At 45.7% G+C, this 16,460-nt stretch overlaps 1 long non-coding RNA gene across 4 annotated transcripts in view; it reads left to right on the plus strand.

The window, feature by feature from the left end:
* The first annotated feature begins 5,141 nt into the window (after positions 1–5,141).
* Positions 5,142–16,460, plus strand: part of LOC144162613 (uncharacterized) — an 86,565-nt gene continuing 75,246 nt past the window's right edge. Inside the window, exons 1-2 of one of the 4 annotated variants that reach the window (XR_013320723.1) lie at positions 5,266–5,280; positions 11,000–11,057. This is a non-coding gene — a long non-coding RNA (uncharacterized LOC144162613). Of the gene's footprint in view, positions 5,281–8,698; positions 8,752–10,999; positions 11,058–11,788; positions 11,901–16,460 lie in introns of those variants that run through there. The other 3 variants (XR_013320721.1, XR_013320722.1, XR_013320724.1) reach the window with 3 other exon arrangements.

Below are 16,460 nucleotides of genomic sequence, written 5' to 3' on the forward strand. Positions count from 1 at the left end.
AAAACTCGTGCTCTTTCTTCACTGGAATCGATACGCCATTAAGAGTGATGTATGGGTCTGGATGGACCCCACGGTTCCTGGAGAACTCAACACAAGAGCTTTTTCCAGAATTAAGCCGGCAAGTTTCTTGACGTTAAGCTGGACTTGGCGTTCACAGGTTGATATATTACATGATTTCACGGATATCTGGACGTCGTCTACATACATACAGTAGGAGATTGTTGGTAGCAGTGCCTTTCCAAGAGGGTTCATCTTTATTAAAAAATTAAGTGCAGCTCTACACTCCATCTTGCGGAGCCATATTTTCTTGCACGTGAACCTTTAGGAGTGTACAACCTACTCTCACGTGAAAGGTTCGCTCCGAAAAGCCTGTCCTGAATGTGACCTTCACTGGCTCTGTGGACCCAGAGCGTCGCATCTTTTGCGTAAAGGCTATGTTGAAGGCTTTCAATCTATTTTAAAATTTTGGGAAGACAAATCATGGTGACGTTGAGGAGAAAATGGGAGAGGACAGAGCCTTGCCGCCTGCCCCTGTTCCCGAGCGTTATCGCATCCGATTTGATTCCTCCTACAGCGACGGTAGCTGTGGGGTGTGAGAGGAAGTTGCTGGTGTAGTCGTACACTCATTTCCTGATGCCGAGTTCGCTGAGGTTCCTGAGGATAGCCGAGTGTTGGACTTTGTCAAATGCCTTTACGAGGGCAAGAGCAAAAATGGAGCCGTGCGCCCCGTCTAGGACATCGTATGTGAGTCGAATCAGCCTTGCGCAGAAAGTTTTGGCCGAAAGCCGATCATTGTGTGCAGAAAGAGACCGTTGTCCCTGTAGCTGATGAACCGGTTGAGTATGACGTTCTCCATTAACTTCGTAAACAAAAGACAAGAGCTAATTTGGACTGAAGCTTCCAGCTGCAGTTTCTTGCCTGGTTTGGGGATGATAATCACCTTGCCGTTCTCCACCTGTAGGGTATTTGGCCCCGCTACCAGCACGCGTTCATATACCGGGTGAGGGCTGCAACTAAACCATCGTCCGAATTTCCGAGCACTTTATTCGTGACGCCGTCTGGACCTGGCGACGAGCGAGTTCGTAGGGTCAAGATGACCCCTCCGACTTCGCTTACCCTGATGGGTCGATGAAGGAGGTTGTTTTCCTGTCCCGTGTAGCGAGCGGGGACCTCACGTGCGTACTCTGCGGAGTGTATAACTTTAATTGTCATGATTAGCTCAGTGTCCGAACCCCTTAAGGTGTGTAGTATTATGTTGAGGTTGTTTCTCTGTGTGGTTTTATTATTGTTGAGGTCCATGAGATAGCGTAGAATCTTCCAGGTCTTTGACCGTCCAATTTCATGTTCCATACGACCACACGTGCTGTGTCAATTTTGACGTGTTAATTTGTGCAATCATTGATTTCGTGATGGAGAGCAGCGAGGCGCCGCCTGAGGTTGCGGTTTAGCTTTTGTTTCCAAAGTCTGGTGGAAACTGTGCTTGATCTCCCACATGTGAAGGAGCGTTGCATCGGCTTGATAGAGGTCTTCATCTGCTTGTATATATTTAGTAGCCTGCTTAGCATCCCTGCAGAGTTGTCCTGTTCATTACCGAATGTCAGATATCTGTTCGATGGAAGGGTGGCTCGCAACATCAGATGAGGTATGTTCAGCGTCACGTATTTTGTAGAAGGCGTCCCAATAGAGAAGGTGAAGTTTCTTACCGTATGGGAATTCAATGACCCCAAATTCGATCCCAATAACGACGATGTAGTGGCCACTGCCGGAATTTCTTGACTGTTGAGCCAAGTGGCATCTTGGCGCGTGTTTTCGTGAAGGCGAGGTCGCGAGTAGTATCACCGCTCACGCCGTTTCCTATGCGGCGGGGCAGCGTCGGGTGAGTGATCAAGGTGAGGCCATCCCTCAGCGCATCGAGCCAGAGGTTTCGCCCCTTAATTGTGTCCCGTTTATAGCTCTATTCGGTGTGGTAAGCGTTAAAATTTCCGACGAATATTAGGGTACTTCCCCGGGCCAGTTCGAGGGTTTGACGAAAACGTTTACGGAAATTATGTGTGTTTCGAGGAGAGCTATATATGTTAATTATACATATGCTCGGTGTTCTGTATTTGCTGTCTGGAATAAATTCAACAAGAACGTGAGCCGCAGATGGCGCGCCCACGCGGGCATCGCGACAAATGGCCGGAATGTTTCGCCTCACGAGTGGCTACCGTGCGTTTTTGCTTTTAGTTAACAGCAGCGTTAACACCAGTTAACACCAGTTTCTGTGTTACCACTCAGTTTTTGAGTTAACACTGGTTTCTAAGTCTGAGAAACATTTCCAACTGCTCAGCTATGAAAAGGTGCCAATCTCTTGGAGAGAAAGTACATCAGGCATTTCGTTCGATGTCATGGTCTAAGTAAATGGTTCAAGGTGGGCGCGTTTCTCTCGCCCTCCTCGACAGTTTCATTGCCAGAAGACAAGCGTACTAGTTTTTCCGGATTTCTTACGTTAGCAATTAGATATGGTCGTGAAGATTTTTGGAGCTTTTCACTGAAGGTTGGTGAAAATAGGGTTTAGTTGATCTTAGGGGGCCCATTTCACCATGCTTGCCCATCCACAGGGTGGCGCTTTCTAAGGCTGCAGCCCTAGCATTAAGGAGAGAAACTTGAAAGCCGATATTGTCGGCCAGTTCCATCAGTATGGCCTCGAATTTTGCGCTGAGCGTCTCGGTTGCGTCTTTACTGAGGTATTCTCTAAATTGGCCGAGCACGTTCTTATCGACGTATGTTTTACGGAACGATGGTGGGGACTGGCTGGGACTAGCGGGGGTCGATTCCTTGGCCTTGCGTTTTGGCGGTGGAGAGTCGGGTGGGGAGTCCTCTATCCCGTGGCAGAGCTGTGTTCTGAAATAATTTCAGGTGACTGCTGAGCTATCGCAACGACCTGGTTGGGTTGTCGTGAGTTATTAGTGGCCTGGCCAAGGTTGCGAGGGAGGAGAATGTCGTTCAGTCCACGCTGGTTCCCTTGAGCAGAGCTAGTTGAGCTTGAGGGCTGCAGTTTCATAGATGAGCTCTAACATCAGCTTATTTTCGTATTCTCAGACTCTTGGTTTGAGTGCTCGGGACCAGGAACGCCTGTCGTAGGGGCGCTGCGTTTTTGAGCGGCTTTGCCATAAGAGACCGTGTTTGCCCAGCTAACCTGGTTTGCTTGTTTTCCTCCGCTCGGCTGTCTTTCGTTTATAGACAGGGATCTCGTCTTGCCTCTGTGATTCTGGCGGCCAGACATACTAGATTTTCTTACCACCTTCGGTATCCGTTGTACGTGGATTTTTATATGGGTGGTAAGAACATTTTTATTGTCAGGTCGACAAAATGTTCTTCACGTTTGCAGCTTCGGTCATGTGTTGTTTGGTACAACAGCATGTGCCGTATTTTAGAGCGCAGCTCCTAAGCCCTTGCGCCTGTGGTCTCTCCTCGCCGTCGGCATTGGTGCCAGCGAGCGAACGAGGAGAACACCAAAATAAACGATATAGAGCGAGTAGGAAAGCGGCTGAGGAATGTATGGTGAAAGCGTGAGGGGGAGTGCTGTATGCCGAGGCCACGTGAGACATGTTCGTCGGCGACGACGCGCTGCGAAATAACGCCAGAGTGTTCAATGCGCCCCGTCATGGATCCGCTGATGACGCACTCAATTGCTGAGCCGCCGCAGTTATCCGCCTTCACCGAGAAGACGGCAGTTGGCGCTGAGCTCAAATTTTACATTAGAGAGTATTGCAATCGTCAGCCCAGTTTTTTCGTCGAATGAAAAAGGTTCCGTCTGTGGCAAAGAATCTCCGCTAAATGAAATAGATGCGACGAAGGGAACAAAGAATTTCAGTAAAACCCGCACCCAGGATGTCATCGGAGCAGAGCGCGACGTTTCCTGAACACGTCTTTCCTTTTTTAGCCTTCCACTCTTTGGCTGCTGGCATTTTTTGTATTGAAAAAGTCCTCAGTTTGTACAGGGTAACGTTTTGTATTTTGATCATTTTCTACAAATCTACAATTTCAAATCCAACACAGTTTTTTGTTGGCGTTTCATTTCCCAATAACGTTTGTAGATTTCAATGTATTCCCCAATAATATTAACCCATACTTGTGCAATTACTCACTACTCGTCTGCGACGTTTCTGTGTGCAACTTGCAATGCCGTATTACGGCTATTACCTGGTTTTGCTATTATATTGCTGGAGTTTCAAGTGGGATTCGTCACTGGGGATTTTCTTATTTTAAATTTTATATTTTCTTTTCACTCAGTAGTGACACTCCTCTTTTATAACCGCCGTTACTCAATGCCCGTTAAAGATGTATCTAAGAAGGTCAAATTAAATAAACAAAAGCGTTCAATAATCTGCGGAAATCAGATCTCGAGGCGATAGGACGGGGATGGTTAGCAAGCCCCGCCGAGAGGGTACGGTGAAAAAGGCACTAAAGCGAAGATTTCTTTGGAAATCGTATTGATAAAATAGGGATCACTCCCAAGGCATGAATAAAATATTTTCGTAGACCTATTTCTCGCGCTGCACCTCGAAGTAAGATAATGTCTCGTTTCGGTGGTCCGGCGTACACCACTCCCAAACGATTCACACCGAAACGCCTGACGTCCTTGTGTAGTACTCTTCGTTTGAGGCTGACACAAATATATTATTGAATAATTGCTACTATTGCTGTGGATATATCACCGAGCAGTCTCCAGTTCACTCTCGGACGCATCTGGCTTCAAGCTTGTGAGGGAAAGCCATGCCAGTAGTTTTAATTTCCTGTGGTATATTTGACAGTGGTCCGGAGGTCATTTACTAAAAGATGTTTAGTTCCGCCTCTGGAACCGACGCAGCAAAGAAAAAAGAAGTTGCTAAGTTGTTTGAAGGGCAAAGTTTACATAAATATTTATGTATTCCCATGAAAACCAATAATGAATGATAGAAGTCAACACTAGTGTTGATTCAGAGAGGGCATTTCGCCATTTCAGATCTCGGCTGCAAGCACATCCGCGTTACTAAATGACAAAAATATATTATCCATACAACAAACGCTGAAATTGGAGCAAGAAAAAGTGCGTGTCTGTCTACACCGGGTTCTCTAATGACCTCCATATTTTCTACGTTGTTTACAAAGAAAAATAACTTGTGCGCAGATAGTTCGTCATTTGCAAACTTCGGATTGTTGTCACTAAAGAGAAATGACGCGCTCCACATTAAATGCATTAGCGGACCTGCTAACACTCGATAAACGTGAACTGGTGCAAATTGTTGACAAGTGAAGGTATGTCGGCAATCCTACTATCTTCCCCAGACAAGCAGTATTAGTAATAGTAGTTAAGACTTAGTATTCTGCCATAAAAACAGACAAAGCAGGTGGACTGCCCAGGAGACTACTCGGCCCTGTTATTCTCTTCAGAGGCAAACCAGACAAGCCAGGTGATCATGGAAAGGGGAAGGGAGGGATGAAAGCTTGTTAGCTGAACCGCAGGGCAGTAGAACAAGCAATAGGGTAAATTACAGCTGGAGTATGACAGTCAAGATAGGAGAGGTTAGATCGATAGCCGTAGACAAATAGGCCATAGGAATTAATCGGGACGCTTATTTGGATATGCCCGCGAAGTCGAGCCTCCGGTACGGTGAGAAATGTGTGAGGGAACGGGTAGTTGCAATTATTCAGACGGAGCTGCATGTAGACATCCTTGACTCTGCAGCCCTTCCAGCCTCCTCTGAATGCCTTCGCCGGGAGATGGATGCTAACGGAAAAGGACGATCCACACAACAGACGAACTAACTGATTCGGACGCGACCTGACTGATTTGTGACTGTAGCGAACGGGGCTAAAATTGCGAGGCTTCTTTTAACAGCGAAGCTGTTCAGCAAATCATACTTTTCCGTGACCACCGTTCAAAATACCAACTAAACGCCGTGCGCGGGCACTTGAGCGCTGGCCTCGCGGCGACCGCCCGACAGTTAAAAAACTAAGAAAACGCCTAGCGCTCGTGTGGGCGTGCCTCGCGACGGCCAATGCGAGGTTACTTTAACTAGCTTACGTTGTAGAGTTCCGCAGCTCAACTTCTACATGCACCGCGCTGGGCTCACCTCCTCTCGTCATTGTGCTCTTTGTGATGAACCCGAAACCCTAGAGCATTTTTTCTTACATTGCCGCGGCTTCTCTTCAATGAGAAGAAAATACCTGGTGGAGCCAATTCACCACCTTGGACTTACCCTTTCAATGCCGGTCTTACTGTCGTTCGGTGCCATTTCGCTTGGGTCTCCCCACAGGAATTTGGTTACGGCCGTCCACACCTACGTCTCAGAGACTAGGCGCCTACCCTGTTAGCCGCTCTTCTTGTACTCAGACGAAATAAGAGCCTATTGCAAAATCCCTATTGCGAAATCCCGCATAGTCTTCTCTTGCAAATTCCTGCATTCTACAAATTCCTTTATTTGTTGTGCAATTATTCTGATCAACAATTTTTATTTTTTTTCCTCCAAAATTTAGTCTCCTAAATTGGGCACATTAGCCCCAATATATCTCCCGATCCTGGCCAATCCCCCAAGTGGGTACGCGCCACAATCAGAAAGGAACAACAACAACAACAACGACTTTTCATCGTCCCCTGCGCGCGTTTTTTAAGCCAGGCATACCCACCCACGGAAACTCGTTAAGACAACGGCGACTGCCGGGAACTTAAGTAAACAAAGAAAATGCCTCGCGCTCGTGTCCCTCGCGACGACCGCCAAGCGTTCCATGTGCACATTTGTGAAGCCAAGCGTCCCCAATTTGGGAGATGTTCACCGTAATCGTGACAGCACTTGCACGGAACGAGAAAGACTCCCGCGTTTGCCGTTATAATGGCAACACTTGCTCGAAACGAGGAAAACACGTCATAGCGTATGCCCCTCGAAGGTGATGTGCAATGATTATCACTTCAAAAAAATGAAGGAAGTTCACATTTATAGCAACAATGGTGGAGTAAAGGTCGTTGCGGCAGCGATGAAGTAAATCAGCTACCATCGTGCACTTAAACCTTCGTGATGGTCGTGAAGCGTGCGTACAGTTTCGCCACCTTCAATTCCTACGGATTAGTGTGAGTATCCTTCATTTTCTGTTGAAAATTCTGGCGGCGGAATACATCAATATGCGTCTCTCTTGGCTCTCAAAAACCTGAATAGTCTAGCAAAAGTGCCTTGTATTGGAGCGTCATGGGTACTGAGATGGCAGCTACGCTTCGTTCGTTGACATTTTTATTTTTATGCTTCACGCACTACAGAGAAGGGATACGGGATTGCGTAAGCAGTTAGAGGATCTCTGCGAGTGAGGGAGTGAGGGACGCTGCCTTTGGGGTCGTCATCAGCTCGGCAGCCGAGATCATTGGAATAGAGGCGCATTTAGAGAGGGACTGCTGGCAGTAAACAGAGAGATACGAGACCTGGGCACAGTGATGAGTTGTGCAGTTGTCACGAAAAGCTTGGCCCGAGGGTTGAGCCCGAAGTTGGGGTTAAAGTACTGTGGAGTCCATTTGTTTGGGCAGATGGGACAACCCGCCATACTCAATGGCTAACAATGACGCTTGTGGGGTATCGTAAATAAATATACAAAACTGCTTCACAATTTCCGAAAATGAAACTCAAGCCTGAAGGTTGGGGATGGATAGCAACCTCCACCGATGTGGTACAGTGAAAAGGCAAGAACGAGAAGATTGATTAACAAAGTCTATTGATGAAATAGGATCACTTGCAAGCCATGATAGAAATATCTTCGTGGACTTTTCCTTCCAGCTGCACCTGAAAGTCTGAGCATGCCCTGATTCTCGATTTCGACCTAGCTCACGTAGGCTATGTCCTTTCGTCGTGTTCTTCGTCTGCGGCTGACACTTCAGTATATATTGAGTGATGGTTACTAATGACGTTGATACATAGACTGTCAGTGTGCGGGCCACTTCCGAACATAACTGATTTGAGACTGGTCGGGAAAAGCTATGCGTGCAATTTTAATTACTTTTGGTATATTTCTGACAGTTGGGAGATATTTCACTAACAGATTATCTGTCCCGCCAGTGGTACTTACACAGCAGAGAAAAGAGAACTTGATAGGATATTTGATTGGGTTATTGCTAATGTTTGCTATAAATAGTTTCAAGGTAGCAAAAACTAAAACAAGAAAAGCTTGAAATTATACAAATGTTTCCCTGAAGATACTGCTTGTCTCTAACACAGATTTTAAAGTTTGTGCGAACCTATTTTCTCTCCTTACCTACACATCATTCTGGAAAAAAGGCGTGCTTTTACGAAGCTTTATCCCGCATAAAATGTCGACATTTTATTTACCATATACCGTAATAAAAACTTGAACAATATTTATGTATACCTCTCAAAGTCAATGATCAACGACTGAAGTCAACACTTGTGTTGAGTCAGCGACGGCATTTGGTCGTTTGAGATTTAGTCGGGCAGCACATCGGCAGTACTAAGCGACAAAAAAATGTGTTCGCCAGGAAGCAAAAAGGTGAATAGCTATATTTGCAAGTGCGCGCCTTTCTATTCTGGGTTCTCTAATGATCTCCAGGCGGGCATTACGGTCGTCCTGCTTACTTTCCAAAACGACAAAATTGCGAGCAGCTGGTTCGTCGTTTGCAAATGTCGGCAATTCGTCACCATAAAATAAATGGCGCGGTCTTTATTAGATTCAGAGGTGAAGTCTGCTCACATTTCACTAACGTGACCTGGTACATTTTGTTAACAAGTGAAGGTATGTAGGTGGTCCTAGTATCCTACCGAGACGAGTGATGTATTAGTTGTAGTTCAGACTTTTTATTCCGCTATAGAAACAGTCCAAGCATGTCGATGGCCCACGCTGCCAGTGGGCACTATTCCTTTCAGAGCCAAAAGAGGCAAGCCAGCCGGGGATGGAAATGCAAGAGGGGGGGATGGAAGCTTGATAGGTGAGCCGCCAGATAGCAGAAGAGGCAATGAGGTAAATCAGAATAGCCAGTCTTAGAGTCAAGATAGGAGCGGTTGGATCGACAGGGCTAGACAAATGAAGCGGAGTGAGTGATCTTGCGTTCATGTGGATATGCCAGAGAAGTCAAACATCCGTCACGGTGAGGAATGTATCAGGGTACGTGTAGGGGCATTATCCAGACGGAGCTGGATGTATATACCCTTGGCAATACGGCGCAGGCAGAGCGCCTCGGCGTATTCCGAGTTCCCTCGTCCGGAGGTTAACGATGCCCGTAAAATGTCGATTCTTGCGATGGACGAAGTAACTAATTGAGACTACGCAATGCGTGCCACGTGATGCAACGTCACTGCTTTTTGAATTTAGCAAACGTACCGAGGACGCGCCGGCTGAGAATGCGATGCTTCTTTTCTGCTTGCAATGCTGGTGGAGGAATACAGATGTTAGCTGGCTGCTCTTTTGGTGCGCACAGTACGGGGCAGTACAAAACTGAAGCACTACGGAGATTACCGATGTAACAAGAAGCTTTCGGCCCGAAGACATAGAAGGAAACCCTGCGGAAGAATGGGGTATATAAGTTTATTCAAAATACACTCAAACACGTACTGGAAGAAGAGAACGTAGATCACTGACGGAAAAAGAACAAGCCAATAGGCTGGTGGAACACAGAAACGAAGGAGGCAATAGAGAGGCGTAAAGAGGCGCCCATAGATCACAGGAAGCCACAGAACGCTTTGCAGAAGGAAGTATAGACTTAAAGTGGGAGCAATACAGGCAACGGAAAATGGGTGAAAGAGAAAAATAACGGGGAAAGTTCCAGGCTGAAGGGGCAAATTTTCAGCAGAGATAGGGCAACGCCGTGATAATTTTGGAACGATGTGCCAGCATTAAGGACACAGAAGAACAATAAGAGGGCACGGTTTTTAAATTAAAAACAGGCACTGGCATCCCTGTACGAAATTACCATGAAGAGACTCAGAAAGTCAGATAATCTGGCCCCTGATCAAAACAGCAATGTCGCAATAAAGAAGCACTTCCTGCTTCCTATAGCGGTCCCAACCTTGATCATGTAAAAGCAGAGAAAAGTGTTTAAAAAATACCTAAGGACGCATGATTGAGCTTCCAATGGATTTTATCAGCCAAATAGGACCAAAAAGTTAGGAAAGCTACTGGAAGTCAACAGTACCGGTATACAGGGCTCCGGACACGGCAAATCAGAAGGGCTACCTTAATTTGTAAAGTTAAAGGGGAGAAATATAAACCAAGCTCGTATTGGCCACGTATTGAACATCAGTGCTTGACAGGTTAGGAGCGGAATCAGCAAAATGTTAGTTGCATTAGGTGTTAGCAGCTGCGTACTGATAGTGGCTTACAGTTGATAGCTGTTGCATACTCGGGGAACATAAAAATGGGTTCAAACAAGGCAGAGCACCAATGACGAGGTATTTTCTCGTAAGCCAATGCATGAAGGTTAGAGGTTAAACATGGTAGGGGCGCATAACAACGCAGAAAAAGGGTGGGCAAGGATTATCGTGGCTGATGAGAGAGTGAGAACGCAATTGTACAACTTTTAGAAGGAGCGCTACTGAGAGACGTGCAAGTAATGTGGAAATAAATGCGCTCAATAGGCCTCTGTGCATAGGAATGTGAAGCACTAATTTCCTTCCTCTGCACTACTGTTCATCAAATGCATGATGTAATTAGGGAGGAAGCTATAGTGCATTGGGCTGAGTTTATAATTGTCATTGATAACAAATAAGGGAAGCTTACACTCACGGGCAACATTTAAAGGTAGCAGAACTGTACACAACCTTCACAACCATCACGAAGGTTTAAGTGCACGATTGGAGCCCAGTTACTTCTTTTTCGCTGCCGGAACGACCTTTACCCAATCTTTGTTGCTAAACGGCGAAGAAGCAAATCAACGAAGCAGAACGAGTGACAGAAAATGCATGCTTAAACTACGTGCCCGCAGGTGCAACGTGTACCCTATCACGTGCTCTGTGTCGAGCAGGTGGCCTTATTCCTCTCTCCACAGTCACAGCCGAGTGGGTGAACCGTTCGACTCTTCGGTACTAACTCAGGGTCGTAGCCGAGTGAGTACGAATGTCTCTAACTCTGTTCATCTATCAAAAAGAGGTTGGAATTCTGCCGGGGCAATTTTTTTTTGTTTCGAGTGTTTTTCTGAGTTTTGTGAAACGCCGGATACAACGAATTACTGAGCGGCTTAACTGTTAAAAGAAGAGGTTGTAGCACAACGAGCCCCAGGGCTAATGCATGTAGACAACATACTGCTCAGGGCGGAAACAAGTACGCATAAAGCGCCTTATGGATATCTCAGCAGAAGAAGCGACGTACCTAAGGCTGTGTTTTGCAGAGAGAAATCAGGAGTCACGGTTTCTAACTAGTGCACAGACCACAAGTCTGTACCACTTGAACAAACAGATATACTCAGGTAAAGGAGTACAAAATATTTCGGAGTGTGACGTATAGCCGCGATGAAGACAAAAGGCAAATTTGTTCATTTTGAAGATTTGCGCCCTATAATAACACTAAAACTTTTTTAAACTTAAGCTTCCGTAAAATAAGCTTTATAATAAAGAGGGAAACAGATAATGGGTATGCGACACCATATCTACTTTTCCACACTGATCTTATGACTTATTATGGGGAACTCGTTGCGATTGCGAAAATTTTATATTTTAAATTTTTACTACATTCTTGGTGTGACAAAAGTGCGTTTGACCACTTATCTCTATTTACGCTAATATAGGGATTGAATCTGCTACTTCTTCCAGTTATGCATTTTTTTGGAAATGAAGGCGCTACATGATTTGCTCATTCTGGCTGTCTTGACACGATAGCGTTATTAGGCTCATTTTTCGATTTTGCCGTGTCGGCTAGCCACCCGCTATCAGCCGTGACCATCAAGCGTCCACGTAAGTACGTCATCGGTGCTAACAGGAAACTACAACTGACGCAGCCAGATACGAGGGCTCGCCAGAATCGGGAGTATAGAGCAGCGGGCATTCAAATTGGGAAAGGAGTACAATAATACTACGGCCGAGACAAAAAAAAAAAAAGATACTCGATTTAAGCTGTCACCAGGCCGGCGCAGGTACGTTCGTTCTACGCGCCCTGAGTAGTCGCATGATGGGCAAACGCGGTCTCCAGCCGCGCTGCAACTTACACCACCCCCCCTTCCAAAGCGCCTCTCTGACGACCAAAACTGATGCCGGCACTAACATTGTGTCAACTAGTTGAAAAGGGGCAGAATATTAACGCCAGGCTCTTAAAAACTAAGGAAAGCCTATCTAATAACCAGAAATAAATTAAAATGTGTGTCAATAAGAAATAAAAGCGAGTATAAGGCATCTAATTCCACAACTTTTAAAAACACTTTTGGAAATTTTCCCGGCCCTGTCGACGCCGCAAGCTCGTTTTGGCAAACGTTGAATGGCGCCACGCAGTCAATAAACAAAATCCCTGAAAATAGGTCAGCATGCAAGGGATCCCAGAGAACAGCCACATAAGAATCCTTGTCATAACGCTAGAGAAAACAGGCCGAGACAATCTCTCAACAGCGACAATACAGAAAATCTTTCACTATTTGGCCCACATTGTTAAACGTCTTTACAGGGAAGAGTGGAAACGTAACAAACGATAAAACGTACAAAGGCGCTGATCATGAGCCCTATATTGTACAGGCTGCCGTAAGAAAAACTTTCGCGCACTGAAGAGGGCCAAATAAACTCAATGATCAAGGCAGTATACAGGGCAGGCTTCAACATCCCAACATTTACGATCAGAACAGGGGTCTTTAAATTGTGCGTTACAATACCTTTGAAGAAACCAGAGGGACCACTCTCCTAGGGCACAACGAGCATCTGGGTAAAACGAAATTGGGGCCAGTCACACTATCAAATATAGGCACACCTCCAGATAAAGAACGACTGGATGCCATGAGGCATATGTTACCGATCCAGTGACTTTATCTAAAGACTCCCCTACCAAAAACCATAGAGCCAAATATAACCAGAAGCGGTGACAACCAGAGATCATATTCACTCGTGGAAAATTCAAAAATCATGCCAACACAGTATACGCTGACGCCGGGACGTCCAAAAGTACGACGGCAACAATTGCTGCAGTGAACTACCCTGGACATCGCTGCGGCTTCATTGCCCTCCGACACACAGGAACGTAAATAGCGGAAATCGGATTCATCCTCTTGGCGATCCGCCTAGCGGAACTATGCAATGGATGCTTCAGCATCATCACTCCCGCTCAGAAGTCCATTAGTCGCTTAGCTGAAGGCACTGTAGCTAAACACTTAAGAAAGATTATGAAATGCACAATGACTACAGTTAACATCATATTAACACCCGGACTCAGGTGTCTATAAGAGAAGAGCGCAGCATACCAAGATCTACGTGAACTCGCATACCATGATTCTTGTTTACCACGACTACCATACTCCGTTCTCCGAGAAGTATGAAGAACGTTCCCTCATCAACGAATAGGAACACCATCCCTCCCCGTGCCACACGATGATTTTCAACACCAAGCAATCGGAAATTTTGCGCCGGCAACGCACCAACACACATAACCACAAATCTTGATTGGCTAAGAATTTTAGTAGAAAAAGGAGGACATTAACTTAAAGCTGTGCTAAATACCAGGAAACCCCCACTATCTTCTTTGAAACCTTGTCACATCTAGGGATATGCTCAGGGGTGAACAACTCAATCATTGCATACTCCTCTTATATCAACTCACGGCAGGATGCCCTGCTACGCTTGTAGCCTCATAATTAGCGTACAGCCTCATAATTAGGGCCCTAGACTTCGGCTTCAACCCTTGGGGACTACCATCTCTTTACCCCCATTTCCCAAACTTTAACTAACTCTTACTCATCAAAAGTATCTTCCTTTCTCGCTCTCTCTCTCTCTCTGTGTTTGTGTGTGTGTGTTTGTGTGTTATTAACGAACAAGACGTGCAGTCAGGCCACGACGTTACAAAATCAATACTTTTAAATACTCACACTGTCGTCTTGTCGCTCAAACTGAACAACACCCGCATGCCGCAACGCCCACATTTTAAGTCACACAATTGGAGATGCCACTGAGTTTCTTATGCCACACCGAGTAAAACCTTTGTGGCTAGTCAGTTCTAGTCACTTAATTTCAGTACCTTTCCAGGTATGAATGGTGCATGAATGGTAAATGCTCCACCTCCGTTCGAAAACGCTCCCTCGACGCCGAAGTATGCTATCGCATCATACATCTCAAAACGTAAACGTTGATGTCACCTGCAACTTTTTTATTCCTAGTTTAATGTTGTTTTCCAGCCTTTTACTGTTTTGTATTCTATTTTTGGAGGAGTTGTATACGCTGCATGTTTTTTATTTGAGCTGATCATTTTACTGAAAATATTATATTTAATTTTTGTATTTTTGTCGCTTTTGTGTGTGACCGAATTCCGATCGACCAATTATTTCTATTTGTGGCTATTATAGCAGCTAAGTATATTATTTTCACAAGTGTGCCATTGGTGTGGAAATGCATGGCGTGACATGGTTTAGTCATTTTCGATATTTTTATTCGTATCTTCAACGTTGTTCACCGGGCATTTTAGAGGCACCATTGGTTTGGTTTTGACGAAATATATGTCACACATTTTGTTTATTTCAGAATTTTCGTAATATTTTATTTTTCCTTATTTCTTGTATTTTAAGAATTTCGAAACCATTGTGGCTTAACTATCGGCATTTGCGCCGTCATAACAGCAAAATGCTTTACTTCCGCCACTTCTGCGGGGCTGGGGTGTGATACGCGTAACCTTTTGATACGGAGACGTGCTCAAGAACAACCACCCAAAAACATTTTTTTTCCTCCCGGGTTATGTGTTTTTCGGCATTTAACGCCATATGTAGATAGGTGAAGGTACCCTTACCTTCAAAGGGTAAAAAGCAGGTACACTACCCTGCTTGGAAACTACGCTTGCTTATTGGTGTGGACACGCATCCAGCCCGTTGGGTCAATGGGCTTCTGCCGGGTAAGCGAATTTGTGCAACTTCGTTGTTATCAAAACGATAACAATAAAAACTTTACGCTCGTGGTCTCCACTTCAACCATAAACCATGATTATTAACTTAGGAGTTTCGTTCAACTGATATATGGAGCGGCAAGCGCCCGGATACGTTTAAAGGTAGCACCTCATCGTGTTTGTTCTAATTAACCTAATTTTTTTCTGACCTCATGTTTGTCATGTCTGCATCCCTTTTGACCAAAAAAAACGTTTTCGCGATCTTAAGCAAAATAATTACGTTTTGGGCATCGAAGTGGGACGGTAGCAACTGGAGCCAGAAATGCAACGAAACAGAACGAAGCCCAACAACAACTGACTGATTTAGACACACTGAGCTTGTATACGCGCCGCGTATTTGAAACAAATCAAAACGAAAAATCAACCGAAACGGAAACATTTCTTCAAACTCTTGTGATAAGCACGGCGAGGGGTTGCGTCGATCGCATACTCAGTTCTTACTGTACTTACCCGATTCTAACGCGCACCTTTTTTCCGCAAAAATAGGCCGAAAAATCGCATGCGCGTTAGAATCGGATACGAAACCGAAACTGCCGGAACAGCTGAAATTTCGTTCCACCCATCGCCATCGCCATATCAAGATGGCGCCAAAGCTTTTAGCAACAATTTTTTGGATCTAGGCGCCTAGGCTTTTCTTTCGGCGTTCACACAGATCGTCAAATTATTCCACTTGCGTGCTTGATAACAGCAATGGCAGCAGCGACAACGAAGGTGCGCCGCTTCCGCGGCTCACGAGCGGCTCCCACGCGTTCACAACGAGCGGTTGGCTGAAGCGTATGCCTCTGGAGAAGCTTGCGGGATGGGCGTGCGAGGCGTGGGCCACGATCCTATCGACCATGGTTGAACGTTCGTTCAGAAGTGTGGCATCGCGAACGCGCTTGACGGCACCAATGACGAGATGTTGCGGTCAGCGGAAGGCGAGCTCTCGGAGAGCGACCAGGAGTGAGATGAGTGAGATTACTTCGGGGAATAAATCGCCCGTTTCTCTCGCATTCGTTTTTCTTGCTCACAGAGTTACTTGCGCATTACAAACGGAGGTGCAAGTTTTTTCGGTTTTTTGCCTGGAAAATCGGGTGCGCGTTAGAATCGGGGGCGCGTTAGAATCGGGTAATTACGGTACCTTTCTTTTGGATAAGGTCCTGGATAGTACGCTTACGCAGTTCCCTTCGTTTCCGGACACCATGCTCTAGGCGACCCAAATCTCGGGCTGTGTTTTATATATTGACCTCAAGAGAGCGGAAGTTTTCTGGTATTCCGCCGTGAATTCAGATATGCAATCAGTTGTTAGTTGTGCCCCGTCCTGTTCCATCGTCTGACTGGTCCCTGTTGCTAGTGTCCCAAGTTGAAATTTAAACTCCCCAGCTATGCAGCACCAACATGCCCCAACTAAT

The sequence above is a fragment of the Haemaphysalis longicornis genome, unplaced genomic scaffold (assembly GCF_048455015.1).
Source record: "Haemaphysalis longicornis isolate Haplotype H1 unplaced genomic scaffold, Haemaphysalis longicornis Haplotype H1 scaffold_12, whole genome shotgun sequence".
Taxonomy (NCBI): Eukaryota; Metazoa; Arthropoda; class Arachnida; order Ixodida; family Ixodidae; genus Haemaphysalis; species Haemaphysalis longicornis.